This window comes from Equus asinus, chromosome 23 (assembly GCF_041296235.1).
Source record: "Equus asinus isolate D_3611 breed Donkey chromosome 23, EquAss-T2T_v2, whole genome shotgun sequence".
Lineage (NCBI taxonomy): Eukaryota > Metazoa > Chordata > Mammalia > Perissodactyla > Equidae > Equus > Equus asinus.
Genome location: NC_091812.1, coordinates 63,713,201 through 63,729,282, shown reverse-complemented (window position 1 = coordinate 63,729,282; position 16,082 = coordinate 63,713,201).

The following is a 16,082-nucleotide window of genomic DNA, read 5'->3' as shown; positions in this document are numbered from 1 at the left end:
TGATCACGGCTCCATGCAGACAGAGCCTAGGGCCCCCTGGAGGCACATTTCACAGTTATAATCTTACCCGTATGATGCAAGCTTATTGATTGAGGTCTGTTTTCCCTACTGGTCTGAAGCTCCATAGGAAAGCGGCCTGTGTATCCCCACCAATGCCTGCGATGTGGTAGCAGCATATGTAGGAGGGAGGCTGGGAGGCAGGAAGTAAGGCAGAAAAATGCTCATGTGTTGAACTCTGATTTAGGACAAATACAATAAATTCTTCATTTACTGGCCCAGTGCCTTTCTCTCTAATGTGTAGCGAATCTTTATAGCATAATGCTAGCAGGTTCTCCATTTCACACTTACATCACTGAATGAATTTTTTTATAGGCTTATCCTGAAATTATACATCCATCCAAAACTACAATGGCGTTGTAAAGTATATTTTATCTCAAACCATTTATGTCTACATACAGCTTAAATAGGCTTTCTGGTTTCCAGAAATTCAGATTCAGGTACGATGGAACAAAGATTCCAGTTTTCACCACTACGTACAAACTTTAGAAGTTCACAAAGCTTGAGTGCAACCATTATACCAAAGAAACTTCATCTTAAATTTCCAATCTTTATGTCAAGAAATGAGGGCAGTGGGAAGACTGGCAGGAAACAATACCTTCCTTTGTCGCTCGTCTTTTTTTTTTTTTTAAAGATTTTATTTTTTTCCTTTTTCTCCCCAAAGCCCCCCAGTACATAGTTGTACATTCTTCGTTGTGGATCCTTCTAGTTGTGGCATGTGGGACGCTGCCTCAGCGTGGTGTGATGAGCAGTGCCATGTCCGCGCCCAGGATTCGAACTAACGAAACACTGGGCCACCTGCAGCGGAGTGCGCGAACTTAACCACTCGGCTACGGGGCCAGCCCCTTGTTGCTCGTCATTTTGTCCACAGATGATCCCCACCTGGCAGGTGGTCATCTTGAGGAGGCCACTACTAGTTGGAGCTCTGGTCTGAATGTCCTTAATCACGTTAAGAGGTCTTCTTCCTCCCCTGACAGCAAAGGTGTGGTCTTTCCCAACACCAAGTCTCCATTTCTCCGAACAGCACCTGGGAGTCCCACAATTTAATTCTAGCCTGACTCTACCCGCCGTTAGCATCAGACTGTACAGGTTAAGGGCCCAGTCCCATGAGATACCCTCAGAGCCAGCCTCAAGTGCCCAGATTACTGACACTCCAGTCCAACTTGGCTGCCAAGTCGGGATTCCCCCAGCCTCCTCCTCAGGTTTGATAATTTGCTAGAACAGCTCACAGAACTCAGGAAAGCACTTTACTTACTATATTCAGTTTATTAGAAAGGACACAGCTCAGGAACAGCCAAATGGACGAGATGCACAGGGCAAGGTATGGGCTTGGGGGGGCGTGGCCCTTCCACGCCCTCTCTAGGCGCACCCCCCTCCCAGCACCTCCATGTGTTCGCCAGCCTGGAAGCTCTCTGAACCTCTTCATTTAGGGGTTTCTGTGGGGGTTTCACTATGTAGGCATGATTGATTAAATCATTGGCCATTGGTGACTGAACTCAATATCTGGCCCCTCTCCTCTCCCCAGAGGTTGAGGGGCGGGGCTGAAAGTTCCAACCCTCTAATCATGGCTTGGTGTTTCTGGTGACCAGCCTCCATCATGAAGCTATTAAGGGGCTCTCCAGCAGTCACCTCATTAACACAAACTCAGGTCTGGTTGAGAGGGGCTTGTTATGAATAACACAAGACACTCCTGTCATTCAGGAGATTCCAAGGGCTTTAGCAGCTCCGTGCCAGGAACCAGGGGCAAAGACCAAAAATTTCCCATTATACCACACATGTGGTCAGAATATTTTTCCTGGCAGAGCAGTTAAAGATGATAGTTTGTTCTTTTTTGAAAAGAAAAGTCAATAAAACCAAGATATATTTATATCACCATGGTTACTAGAATAGGATTATTGGATGAAAATACTAATACTGCTAAGGTTTTTGTTCAACAACGTTTCATGCCTATAATATCTACAAAAATCCCCTTTAAAATAATTTATTTCTCAATCTTAAAAGCAAATATAGAATCTCTATGATTTATGGATCAAAAATCACCAGTCTTACTGGACAGTGCTCATGCGTCCAGCTCCTCTCCTATGTAGTGCAATCTCTGAAATACACAGAAAATCGTCCTGGTTCCACAGTTCAAGCTTTGGCGGCCTGAGACCTGCAGGGAGCTGCCTTACGTTCACCCCGCTGGTTTGGATGTGCGTTATGGGTTGCATTGTGTCCCCAGAAAGGTGTTGAAGTCCTAACCCCAGTACCTGTGCATATGACCTTATTTGGAAATAGGGTCGTTTCAGATTCTCAAGTTAAGATGAGGTCATGAGAGTGGGCCCTAATCCGGTATGACTGTGTCCTCATGAAAAGGGGACATTTGGGCACAGGGACAGACACGTGGAGAGGGAAGACACGTAGGGAAGATTTGGAGTTGCACTGCCACCAGCCAAGGAGATACCAGAAGCTGGAGAGAGGCCTGGACCAGATCCTTCCCCAGTGTCTGCAGAGGAAACCCGCCCAGCCGACTCCTTGATCTCAGATTTCCAGCCTCCAGAACCTGAGAAAATGAATCTTGTTGTTTAAGCCACCCAGCCTATGAAGCTTTGTTACGGCAGCTGTAGGACACATTCGATGTAATAAATGGACACAGAGAAGAGGTGGTCCTTTCAAATTACTTACTATTAATTATAAGATTGTTAAGCATAACACAAGATTGTCCAATATACTCTCTAAACTGGATGAAATCGACACACCGGCACATTCTCTGGTGTTAGAGGAACGAAGCCACAGTGCCTTCACCTGCAGGAGGGAGTGAGGGCTGGTCCAGTGAGCACCTCGTCCATGTGGGCGCTCTTGCTCTCTGGGGATCACTAGGCCCTTCCAGAACTGGATCCACTGCAAGGACTCTAACAGAGTGAGAACTAGAGCTTCCAGGAAAGACTGGATCTTCCAACTTTAGGCAAGGAGAGTGACACATGCAGCCCCGCGGAGGGAGCAGTGTCTTCATACGTAGCAAATCCCACTATGTGGTGCCGGATGTGATGGGCTCTCTAGGTATGCGACCCCTCCCACAAGGTGTGGCATGTCTGACAGAGATACAAATGAGGCCACCCTGGTACTTCAGTGCTGAGAAGATGCAGTGGCTGTCTCTGGGTCTTAGGCAGTTCTCAAATGTGAGCTGATGGGGTATTGTGGCCAGAACAGGGGCTTAGGGTCATAATTCCCTGACAGTTCAGAAGGCCAGTAGCCAGACGATGTACACAGTGTCTGGTCTCTATCATCCCAGGATGGGACTGCTTGGGCTGCACGCAGCCATTCTCCTTTTTATTGAGACTTTGGGAGAGTATTGGTGATGTCCACCTGAGTGTATGACAATGGGGCTGTTGTGGACATGAGAGTGGCCTTGCCAAGGCAGATAAATACCTTGCAGCTGACTGTCAGCTGTGAGGAGTTGCATACAAATGCCAACAGTACCTGGCAACCTTGGGAGGTGGAGGTTTGGAGCAGCCCCAGGAGGGCAATCGGAAGAGAAGCCACAGGACAACCCAGCAGAAAATCCTGTTGGTTTCTCCGACAGACAGCTAACAGAAAAGTCAACACAAATGGCCAGCAAACAAAGAAAAACAAATACTTAACTTGACTAGTAATCAGAGAAATGGAAAATGAAATGAAATCCCATTTTTTATCTGGCAAGCACTTTAAGGGAAAATGGCACTCCCAGTCATTGTGAATGGGGATATAAAATGGTGTGCCGCCATTTTGGAGAGGAACTCAGCAGGATTTATTAATATTTGATATGTGGGCCCTATGACCTAGCCATTCAGTTCACCACATACGGAGAGATAAGGAATGGAGTTGTGCTGTTTATTGCAGAGTGTCGCTGATCTATTGCCACAGAGTAAACCCCAACATTCAGTAGCTTAAAACAACAACTAATGATTATCCCTCAGGGCTCTGTGGGTTGACCGGGCTCAGCCAGATGGTTTTCCACTGGACGGTAGAACTCTGGAGGCTTAAACATTTGGATTAAAAACATTCAAGACGGCTTCTTCACTCACACCGTCTGGCACCCTCATGCTCCTCCATGTGGCCTCTGCCTCCAGGGAAGTGTGGGGCATGTCCTCCTCTAAGGCCTCTGCTTCTGGCCTCTCTGCAGGAGAGTATTGGACTTCTTACATGGTGGCCAGCTCCAAGTGGAAGCTGCGGGTCCTCCTTAAGGCTTAGTTCTACAGCTCTTACAGCACCAATTCCCCTGCATTCTGGCGGGTACGGCGAGTCACAGTGTCAGCCCAGATTCAGCGCGGGAGGGGACTATAGGAGGACATGGAACCTGGAGGTGAACTTTGTTGGGGGCCGTCTTTGGAGACTAGGTAATACTACACACAGTATTATTTTTTATAGCAAAAAGTTAGAAATCACCTAAATATCTATCAATAGGGGAATGTTATATATAACATTATAACATATATATATGTTATAACAGGATGGGATAGACCTATATATATACTGACAGATAAACCTTCCAGACATGTTGTAAGTGAAAAAAGCAAGTCACAACGCAATAAAAGCAAGATAGAATTTCTTGTAAAATAATGATGATAAAAGATGAACCCCAGTCCTGATCTGCACACTCTGACTGCATAGAATAGGGACCTGAAGGATACAATTTAAGCTGCAAACAGTGCCAGCCTATGCGGAAAAGGAAATGAGATTGAGGTAAAGGGCAAGGGCAAGTCATATCTATGATTCCAGTTGTTTTCTTATTTTCCTCACAATGATGTCTGCCCTCAATTCATAGGAAGCTGAAAGGATGACACTGAGCACAGAAAAGGTTTGTGGAATGTCAAGATGTGTCTTTTCTACATTCCTCAATGTGCTCTACAACATAGAATGAGACCTCACCCAAGCCTTTGGCTTGTCCCTCTCCAGCACAAGAAATGAACATCTTTGTTCCTCCATCCTAGGGCCAGGGCTTCCTGAAAATAAACCTCGTAAATGGATTTTGCTTAGCTGATGGAACTAACGAGGTAAAATTGAAATGTATTTTAAACTTATAACACATCAGCCATTCTCCGTGTGATGGAAACTGTGAATTGCTCCGATCTTGTTCACACACTGGCAGAAGATGAAGTGTTTACGTGGAGGATGAAATGAGCGCTGTGACTTAGGCTCCCCACCACTGAGCTGACCTACCACGCTGGGCACAGTGGCAGAGCGCGCCCTTGGGTTTTTGTCAGGATCAAGCCTTGGCATATAGTAATTCTTAGGAAAAAATAATTATCACCTGTTGTTGGGTTCAAGCTTGCTATTATTTAAACCAGCATTACTCAAAGCAGCTGATCAAAGAAGAAATCGTTCTGTGTGGACGAAGAGTTAAATCAACGTTACTCAAAAAGTAGCTGGTCTGTCTGTAAGCACTTTCTCAGGCCTGAGACAGGGTAAGGAGCTTGTGCTAGAATGTGAGTCAATGCACAGCTTCCTTCGTTAAGAAAGTTTTACCATAAAAAAAGCTATTAGCTGAACGGAACAGTGGCCTCAGGAGCATAATTTACATCCCAGCGTAAGTTCCTAGCCTTGCAGCACACTGGTACACAGACTAAACTCTGACTAGCACTCATTTAAATCTTCTTTATTCTTACTTATTTTTTGCCTGCTTGATTTATCAATGTCTGAAAGAGGCTTGTTTAAAAACTTGTGATGTTGTAAATTTGTTCCTATAACCACGTCACGTTTTGCCTTTTGTATTTCTCAGCAACATTGTTAGGTGCATAAAAGTTTAGGATAGTTTTATCTAGTTAGACTACACTTTGTTTTGGCACTGTGTGTAGTAAACACTGGTTGTGACCTACCTCCTAGATATTCTCTACTTATTCCTTAGCAACAAAACCCCCATTTTGGTTGATGGAGCAATGTACTCAGCTAATAATTTATAATGACTGGTTTCCTTTCTGTTTAGGAGTAGCCATGTGTATAACTTCTGATGTAGGTACCACCCCTTCTTGGCATTTCCTTTTTCTTCTTCCTCTCTGGAATGCAGGAGTGAGGGTGGAGGTAAAGCGGACATCTTACGATCATGAGGGAGACATAAGAATGACACAATACAGAGAAAGAAGGAAGCCAGGAGATTGCTGACAGCATCATCCCCTGAGTCAGGGTCTAGTTTGCCTGGCAATGGACTACTTATATTGCTAAAATAAACTCTTTTTGTTGAAGTCACCACTATTGGATTTTGTTACAGCCACCTGCGATATCCTAATTGGAAGAGTATGAAATGACCCCTCTTTTCCATTTTTATGGTCTATACCTGAAATCATATCTTATAGGATATTAATATTGCTATGCCAGCTTTGTTTTTATTATACAATACTTGCCTCTTACATTCTTTTTTATTCATTTATTTTCAACTTTTCTGTTTTTCTTGAAGTGTCCTTTTGGTGCCGTCCCCCTCATATTTAATGTGTGCCTCTTATTTTTAATATCTAATCAAATTGTCTCCAACTCTTCAGATACAATTAATCTGTGTATATATATAATATGTACATTATATATCAGAGCTTATTTTAACAACTTATTTCAGGCTTCCAATTTATTATGTTTTCTCTTTGTTTCCATTGTTTTCCCTTTTTGACGTCTGTTGAATTAAAAAATTTTTTTACTATCTTTACTTGTTTGAAAGTTATCCACTATATTTCTATTTTTCAATTGATTAGCCTTACCAAACATGCATACTTAAATTTAAGTGTGAAGTTACTGAGTAGCCTGACCTTCTGAGTAAGTCTAGGAACTTAGCGTAATTTAACTCTGCTCTAAACTAGTCCATGTCTCTCTCACATCATGTCGTCTGGTATTTTATTCCTAGCTTTTGTGAAATAAATATTTTGTCTTCTTTTTATTATTTTTATAATCAGCACTTAGTGATTTTGAATTTTATTTTTAAATCATCGTACAGTAAAATAGACACTATTTTGGGGTACAGTTCTAAGAATTTTAATACATATATAGATCCTATAATCACTGCCCCAATCAGGATACAGAATGGTTTCATCGCCCCTAAAAACCCCTTCGTCCTGCCCTTTATGGTGAGACACTTCCTGTACGCTCGCTCCCCGGAAGCCGGTGACCCGTCCCCCATCTCTGGAGTTTCCCTTCACATCAATTTCCCTCTTGCTGTGCCGTTTTGAAGCCACTTCTTTTTTATACTTTATACATTTTTATTGGTACTCTCTATTTAGTAAGACGTCATTCTCTTACTTTTCTTTATTTCTTTAGACATGGCTCCCTTTAGTTCTTTGAGTATATTTCAAATAGCTGCTTTCAAATCTTTGTCTAGTCGCTCCAATGTCCAGGCCTCCTCAGGGACAGTTTCTATTGTTTGCTTTTTTTCTGTGTGTGGACCATACTTCCTTGTTTCTTTATACGCCCCCAATTTTTTTGTTAAAATTGGACATTTTAAATAATATAATGTGGCAACTCTGGAAATCATATTCTCCTCTGTCTCTAGGGTTTGTCTTGTTGCTGCTTGCTTTTGTTGCTGTGTGTGTGTTTAACGACTTTTCTGAACTAATTTTGTCTACATTCTTTGTCGTGTGTGGCCGCTGAAGTAAGTCTCTGCTTGACTACCTTAGTGGTCAGCTCATAATTGGACCAGACATGTTCTTAAACACCTGGAATCAATGAGGAGTCTCCCAGTCTTTGCCAGGGGCTCTGTATACACGTTGGGACATGCCTTCAACACTTGGCCAGGCAGCTGACAACTCTGCCTTAGCCTTCACTTCCTGCCGACACAGAGCCTCAAAGCCAGTCAGAGGGGAGAACTGAAGGTCTTCTGAGGTCATTCCTGAGCATGCACACAGCCCTATGCATGTGCATAGCCTTCCAGATTCCCTGGAATGTGTTGGTGCTTTTCAAAGCCCCTGTGGATTTCTCATTCTCCAGTCTTCCCTTTCAAGCTTTTTTGTTAGCCTATTGTTTGCCTCAACTTGGTGCAGTTGTGAAGTTAGACAATTAACCCTAAATATTTTCCACAAACGCCTCTGGTACAAGGCTTTTCTCACTGGGGAAGCTCTGAATCAGGTCAACCAAAGAAAGCCTTTCAAGTCGGTTCTTGCAGGAAACCCACAGACAAATCAAATAATGACCGCTGGCTGAGAGTGGGGCTCTGAAGAAGTTCCACTTCCATTTTGCCCTCCCTGGTGGCTGTCAGGCTGCTGGTTTTCAAGGCTTCTGCAAAGCTGGAGAGAAGGAGACGGGAACAGAGTGAGTTAAAGCTCCTCAAAGCTTTCTGTTCTTATTGAGACTTGGTCGCTGGTCTGGCATAATTGCTCCCTGGATTGCTACAAGTCTTTGGTTAATTTCTAGGGTTCTTAGAAAGTTGATCCTGACAATTTTGCCAGTTTTCTCATTGCTTTTATGGAGTAGAGAATTTTCAGAAGTCCTTATTCCACCATTTTCGCTGACCTTGAACTCACTTCTGCAAGGATCTCACCTCTACCTCTCCACAAAAGCTGCTCTTGACAAGGTCTTCAGTGATTTCTGTGGTTCTAATTCCAAGGGTCAATCATAGGTCCTGATCTTATTTGACTTCTTAGTAGCATTTGACCCGCACCTTCCTGAAGCACTTTCTTCACTTCGCTTCCTGAACACCTCATTCCCCTGGTTTTCCTCTGACCATCCTGGCCACTCGTTCTCCCTCTCCTTTTCTGTTTCTTCTCATCTCCCTAACTTCTAAATGTTGAATGTCTCAATGCCTTGGTAACGGTACATCGTCTTATGTCTGTAAATGCCAACTGTAGACTGCTACTAAAAGAGCATCTCCAGCTGGATCCCGCCCCTAAACGCTAATGTTCTACGTCCAACAACATACTCAATATTTCCACTTGAATTTTTGAGAGCATATCCAACGTAAAAGTGTCCAAAACGCAACTGCTGATCCCCAGCCTACTTCTCCCACAATCTTTCCTATCTCCATAAATATTCCTCAGGCCAGAGACTCTGAGGTCATCCTTCACTCTTTGTTTTCTCCCACATGCCACATCAAATCCATCAGCAAACACGTTAACTCTATCTTAAGAATATATCCCTAAACCAACCAATTTTTATGACCTCTACCACGGTCCGAGCCTCCATTCTCTCTCAGCTGAATCAGTGCAATAGCTTCCTATCTGCTCCCTCTGCTCTGTCCTTACCCTGCTAAGTCTATTCTCAACATGGCAGCCAGGACGATGCATTTAAAGTCCAACTCACATCTTTAACTTCCTCTGCAATAGTCCCCATACGTAGGAAAAGCAAACACCCTTCCAGTGGCCCATAGATGCCATATGATCCGGCCCTCTGCTCCCCATGTATGCTCTGCTCCTGTGGCTCTCCCTGTCCCTCCCTCACTCCTTCCTCACTGGCTTCCTTAGTCTTTCTCAACAGGCTGGGCCCAGTGGCCCCCAGTGCCTGGAAAGCAGTTCTGTAAGAGGTGTAGGGCATGCTTCTTCACCTCCTTCAGATTCTGCTCAAATGTCACCTTCTCAGTTGCACCTTCTCTGACTGCCCTATTCCCAAAGCTGACCGTTCCTATCTCCCTTATCTGCTGTACTTTTTCTCTTTAGTGTATCACTATCAATAAAACTATACATTTTACTTAGTATTACTGAGCGTTTATTCAGCTCCCCATAAAAGCTGATCCAAATGGGTTTTTTTTTCAGATTTCACCTCTTCTCTTCCATAAGACATTGTCCAGGAGCATGAGTATAGCTTACTGCATCCTGACGTGAGGAGTGGGGAGAAGAGGCCTCAGATCTATACCGAGAGCCCAGTAGCATCATTGGTGGGATGGAGGGATTGGTCCGCCCCCTGGTCCCATCTGGCCTTTTGGAGTGATATGCCACCAACTTCCTTTGGAGTCTGTGCCCTTAGCCATGGAACTGCCACCTCAAGTGGTCTTGTCCTCCTGAACCAAGGCTCTGACATTCCACAGATGTGCTCAGAGGTTCTTTGTGGGGGCATGCATGTGGGAACTCCTTCTGTCCTGCTACAAAGGAATGTATGATTTATTCATCTCTTAGGAGGTGTACATTATACAAACAATGTATTATGCCACGAATTCCAGCCCTGCTCCTGTCAGTATTTATTTGAGAGTCTGATGCCATATCATAAAAATGATATGAACAGTAACAACTAAAATTTATTGGGACTAGTTGAAACAATAAGCTTGAGAACTTGTTGAAATAATAAAAGGCAAAGTGTTTTTCTTTTTAAGGAGAGAAAGAAATTTAGTATTCACATGGGATGGAAACTAAATCCTTCTTGGTAAATCTCGATCTAACCAATGTAGTAAAGTAATATAACAGGATGCATACCATCCTCGAAATTGATTACACTCTCAAGTTAAACATTTTCTGAATCGCCATATATAGCAATTCTCACTGCCCTGTTGTAAATGGACACTTTACAATGATGTAAGGTTAAATAAATTAATATATGTACAACACTTAGAATGGTGCCTAGCATACTGTAAGCGCCATATGTGTAAGCAATTACTATTCATTATAGAACACAAAGCTGTGTGCTACATTACGCATTTTACTTCCCACATTAAAAAATAGTTTATAGTAACATTACCCTGTAACTCTACCAATTTTATCCCCAAATCTATTTTAGAACTTTTTGAGTCTTAAATGAACATGCATTGTTGAAACCACGAAGAATCCATGCCAACGTGCAGTTGAATTTCCTGACTGTGTTGCATTGTAGCCAGGATCTGCCTCACGTTTAACCAACACAACCTTTCCTAGCTGAGGCTTATCAAAACCCAGATTTGACTGTGAATTTTTGTGTGTTTTTTTTCTTGTTTTGTTTTGTTGAGTGTTTAGCACGTAGATTAAGAGAATGGACTTTGGATCAAACATTCTAGGCTCTAAGACTATGTGATAGAACAGTTTGTGGGGTTTATAACATATATAGAAGTAAAATGTATGACAACAATAGGATAAAGATCAAATAGAATAACAGAAGAAAGAAGAACAAGAAAATGGAAGTATAATATTATAAGGTTCTCATCATATACGTGAAGTGGTGTAGCATCACTTGTAAGAAGATTGTGATGAATTGAAGATGTACACTATGAACCCTAAAACGACCACTAATCTAACAAAACAAAGAACTGTAGCTCATCAGCCAATGAAAGAGATAAAATAAAATCATAAAAAACATTCAATTAATCCAAAAGAAGCCAGAAAAAGAGAAAAAAGGGATTAAAGAGTTCATGGGACAAATAGAAAACAAAGAGCAAGATGATTGACTTAAATGTAATCAAATTAATAATCACATCAAGTATAAATGGCTAAATCCCATAAGTAAAAGAGACCATCAGAGTGAATAGAAAAGCAAGACCCAACTACATGCGCCTTACAAAAAATGCACTTTAAATAAAAAGACACAGACAAGTGAAAAGTAAAAGGATGGAGAAAGATATACCTCACTAACACTAGTCAAAAAAAGGGCTGGAATGGCTATATTAATATCCAACAAAGTAAATTTCAGAACAACAGATATTACCAAGGATAAGGAAGATATTTGATAATAATAAAAGGGCCAATTCATCAAGAGGACATGACAATGCTAAAATTCTTAATTGTAAATATTTATGCACCAAATAACAGAGCTTCAAAATAATTGATGCAAAAACTGAAAGGGTAAAAAGACAAATTCATAATTATAGTCAGAGGTTTCAATAGCCCTCTCTCAATAACTGATAGAAGTAGACAGAAAATCAGTAAAGATATTGAAGACTGGAACAACCCATCATTTAACTTGATCTGCTTGATATTTACAGGACGCTCCAGGCAACATTCTTTTCAAGTTCACAAGAAAACCGTGAAGATAGACTACATTCTGTACCATAACACAAGTCTTTATACATTTAAAAGGGCTCAAGTCATGCAAAGTATATTCTCTGACCACAATGGATTACATTAGAAATCAGTAACAGAAATATCTCTGGAAAATCCCCCAAATATTTAGGAACTAAATAGCACTCTTCTAAGTGATCCATGGCATAAAGAAGAAATAAAAAAAGAACAGAAAGTATTTTGAATTGAACGCAAATGAAAACACCATATATCAAAATTTGTGGGGATGCTGCTTACTTACTTAAATACTTACATGGAAATCAATAGCATAGATGCCTATATTAGAAAAGAAGAAAGGTCTTAAATCAATGACCTCAATTTCTACCATAACGAACTAGAAATAAGAGGGCAAATTAAACCCAAAGTAAGCAGAAGGAGGGAAATAATAAAGATCAAAGAGGAATTGAATGAAACAGACACAGAAAATCAATAAAATCAAATCTTTGAGAAGATCAATAAAATTTATAAATCTCTAGCCAGAGTGACACAAATTACTAATGTCAGGAATGAGAGAGGTGACATCATTACAGATTATAAAGACATTAAAAGGATACGACAACCTAACAACTGGGAGAAGATTCTTGCAAACCATTATCAGATAAGGATTAATATCCAAAACACACAAAGAACTCATACGTCTCAACAACAAAAAAACCAAAAACCCAATTTTAAAAAATGGGCCAAAGATCTGAACAGAGATTTCTCCAAAGAAGATATACGAATGGCCAACAGACACATGAAAAGATGTTCAACATCATTAGCTATCAGGGAAATGCAAATCAAAACTACAATGAGATATCAACTCACTCCCGTCAGAATGGTTATAATTAACAAGACAGGAAACAACAAGTGTTGGAGAGGATGTGGAGAGAAGGGAACCCTTGTTCACTGCTGGTGGCAGTGCAAACTGGTGCAGCCATTATGGAGATTCCTCAGAAAATTAAGAATAGATCTACCATATGATCCAGCTATTCCACTGCTGGGTATTTATCCAAAGAACTTGAAAACACAAAGGCATAAAGATACTTGCACCCCTGTGATCATCGCAGCATTATTCACAATATCCAAGCCTTGGAAGCAACCTAGGTGCCCATCAAGGGACGAATGGATAAAGATGTGGTATATATACACAATGGAATACTACTCAGCCATAAGAAATGATGAAATCTGGCCATTTGTGACAACATGGATGGACCTTGAGGGTATTAAGCTAAGTGAAATAAGTCAGAGGGAGAAAGTCAAATACCATATGATCTCGCTCATAAGTAGAAAATAAAAACAACGACAAACAAACACATAGCAACAGAGATTGGACTGATGGTTACCAGAGGGGAAGGAGGGAGGGAGGAGGGCGAAAAGGGTCATTAGGCACAGGTGTGTGGTAAAGGATTGTAATTAGTCTTTGGGTGGTGAATATGATGCAATCTACACAGAATTCGAAAGATATTATAATGTACACCTGAAAGTTATATAATGTTATAATCCAATGTTACCGCAACAAAAAAACTTTTAAAAAAACAGGATAATAGAGCAATATTTTGAACAACTTTATGCCAATAATTTCAACAACTTAGCTATATTAGGCTGGTTATTTGAAAGATACAAACTACCAAAGTTTATTCTGGAAGAAATGGATAAACTGAATAACTCTGTATCTAGCAAAGAAATTGAAATTATAGTTAAAAACTTCCTCCCAGAGAAAATGCCAGAATCAGATGACTCCCACGGTGAATTCTACAAATTGCTGAAGAAAGAAAGAACACCGATTCTGCATCCAGCCTTCTGTACAATCGGAGAGCAGGAAACACTGCTCAGCCAGCCTTACCCTAACACCAAAGCAATACAAAGACATCACAAAAAAACAAACTATAGACCAATGTCTCTCAGGAACTAGACGTAAGATAGTCTAAGCAATATTTTAGCAGGCCAAATCCTTCAGAGGTAAAAAGGATAACACATCATGACCAAGTGGAGTTTATGCCAGGAATGCAAGTTTTGCCATGGAATGTCATTGGCTCTTCTATTCCCATTGAACGTCACGGTCTTCCATCCCTTCCCACACCCATTTTTTCCTGAGGGTCTGTCACTTTCTTCCCATTACCTATTGCTACATAACATAAAACTTACATAACGCCAAAACTTAGTGGCTTATAACAACCACTTGATTTTAAACAATAATTTAAAAAGAACTATTGGTTTTAAAACAACCATTTAATTTTGTTCATGATATCGTGGGTCAGGGATTTTGGAAGAGAGGGAAAAGGCCAAGGAAGGCCAGTGAGCACAGAGACATGTGAGTAAAGAAGTCATCTGTAAGGAAACGCCCAGCCCCAGGCACCTGGTGGACCCTGTGTAGCTCAGAGACTAACTACCCAGGTGAGCTCTTCCAAGCCTTCTTCACATTGCTTGGGCTTCTTGTATCATGGTGGCCTTGAGATAGTCAGACTTCTTACAAGGCAGCTCAGGTATCCAGGAGAGCAAGATAATAGTACTGGTCTTAAAGGCTGTTCCTGGAACTGGCATAGCTTCACGTCTGCCACGCTCCATTGGTCAAAGTAGTCACAGGACAGCCCAGATCCAAGGGGAAGAGAAAGAGTCTCACATCTATGGGAGAAGAATCAAAGAATTTGCGGCCATCTTTAACCTGCCATATGCATTTGCCCCAGTACTGGTGCTAATTTTTGTGTTACTTAGGGCTTATTTCTTGGAAGGAAGAGAAATAAACTCAGGTTTCCTTAGGCAAATGGGAATTTGTATGGAAGAATATCAAGGAATGGACAGGAGCCTAGAGGACCAGACTTGGAAATCATCGGAAACCAATGGAGTTCCATATGCCCTACACTTGGAATCACTCACCGCATTAGTTCTAGAATAGGGAGAGTGATGAGTACGACCTGCTGCAATGCATAACCTCCAATCACTCCTTCTGTCATTGCATCTCGAGCCCTGGGAGAAGGCACCCAGCTGGCTGGACTTAGTGCCCAGGCCTCTCCTCCAGGTTGCACCGGCACCAGCCATAGCGAGAACCGTCTCCTTTGGCTTTTGCAGTGGAAGGGGGTGTATTTGAATGAGGCTGCATCAGCACACAGCAGGGGACAGTAGTTCTCCAAAAGATGTCAGGAACCATTTGGGATAGGAAGTGTTTGTTAGGCAAACAAATCTAAATGCCCACTACAGGTAGGAAGTGTGACTAAAAGGACAGAAAGTTAAAACTTGTGGGAGGAAAGTTGAGGTAATTCATATATGATGGTAGAGTACAACGGATTGAACTGTGTGCCCCTATAATTCATATATTGAAGCCCTAACACCCAGAAGCTCAGAAAGTGACCCTATTTAGAGATAAGGCCTTTAGAGAGGTGATTAAATTAAAATGAGGTCATTAGGATGGGCCCTAATCCAATATGACTGGTGTCCTTATGGAAAGGAGAAATTGGGAGACAGACACTCATATAGGGAGATGAAGGTAGAGATCAGGGTGACAGGCAAAGAACGTCACAGATGGCCAGCAAACCAGCAGGAGCTAGGAGAGCGGCCTGGAACAGATGGTCCCTCACAGCCCAGAAGGAACCAACCCTGCCGACACACGGGGCTCAGACTTCCGGCCTCCGGAACTACGAAACAATAAATCTCTGTTGTTGGAGCCTGTGGTTCTTCGTTACAGCAGTTCTCTTCCTCAGAGTTCTCGGGAGAAACAGAACCAACAGGAGATAAACGGAGAGGGAGACAGAGACAGAGACAGAGATATCCATTTTAAGGAATTGGCTCATGGGATCGTGGAGGCTGGCAAGTCCAAATTCTGCAGAGCAGGCCGTCAAGCTGGAGACCCAGGGAAGAGCTGAAGGCTGGAGTCTCAAGGCAGTCTGGAGGCAGAACTCCTTCTTCCTTGGGGGCCTGAGTCTTTCTTTCTTAAGGCCTTCAACTGATTGGATGAGGCCCACACACATTATAAAGGGTAATCGGGTTTACTCAAAGTCTACTGATTTAAATATTAATCACAACTAAAAACTACCTTCACAGCAACATCTGGACAGGTATTTGACCAAAAACTGGGTACTGTGGCCTAGCCAAGTTGACATAGCAAACTAACCATCACAGAAGCCCTAGTAAATAACACACACAGTAGAATAGGTGGCGTGTCCGCTA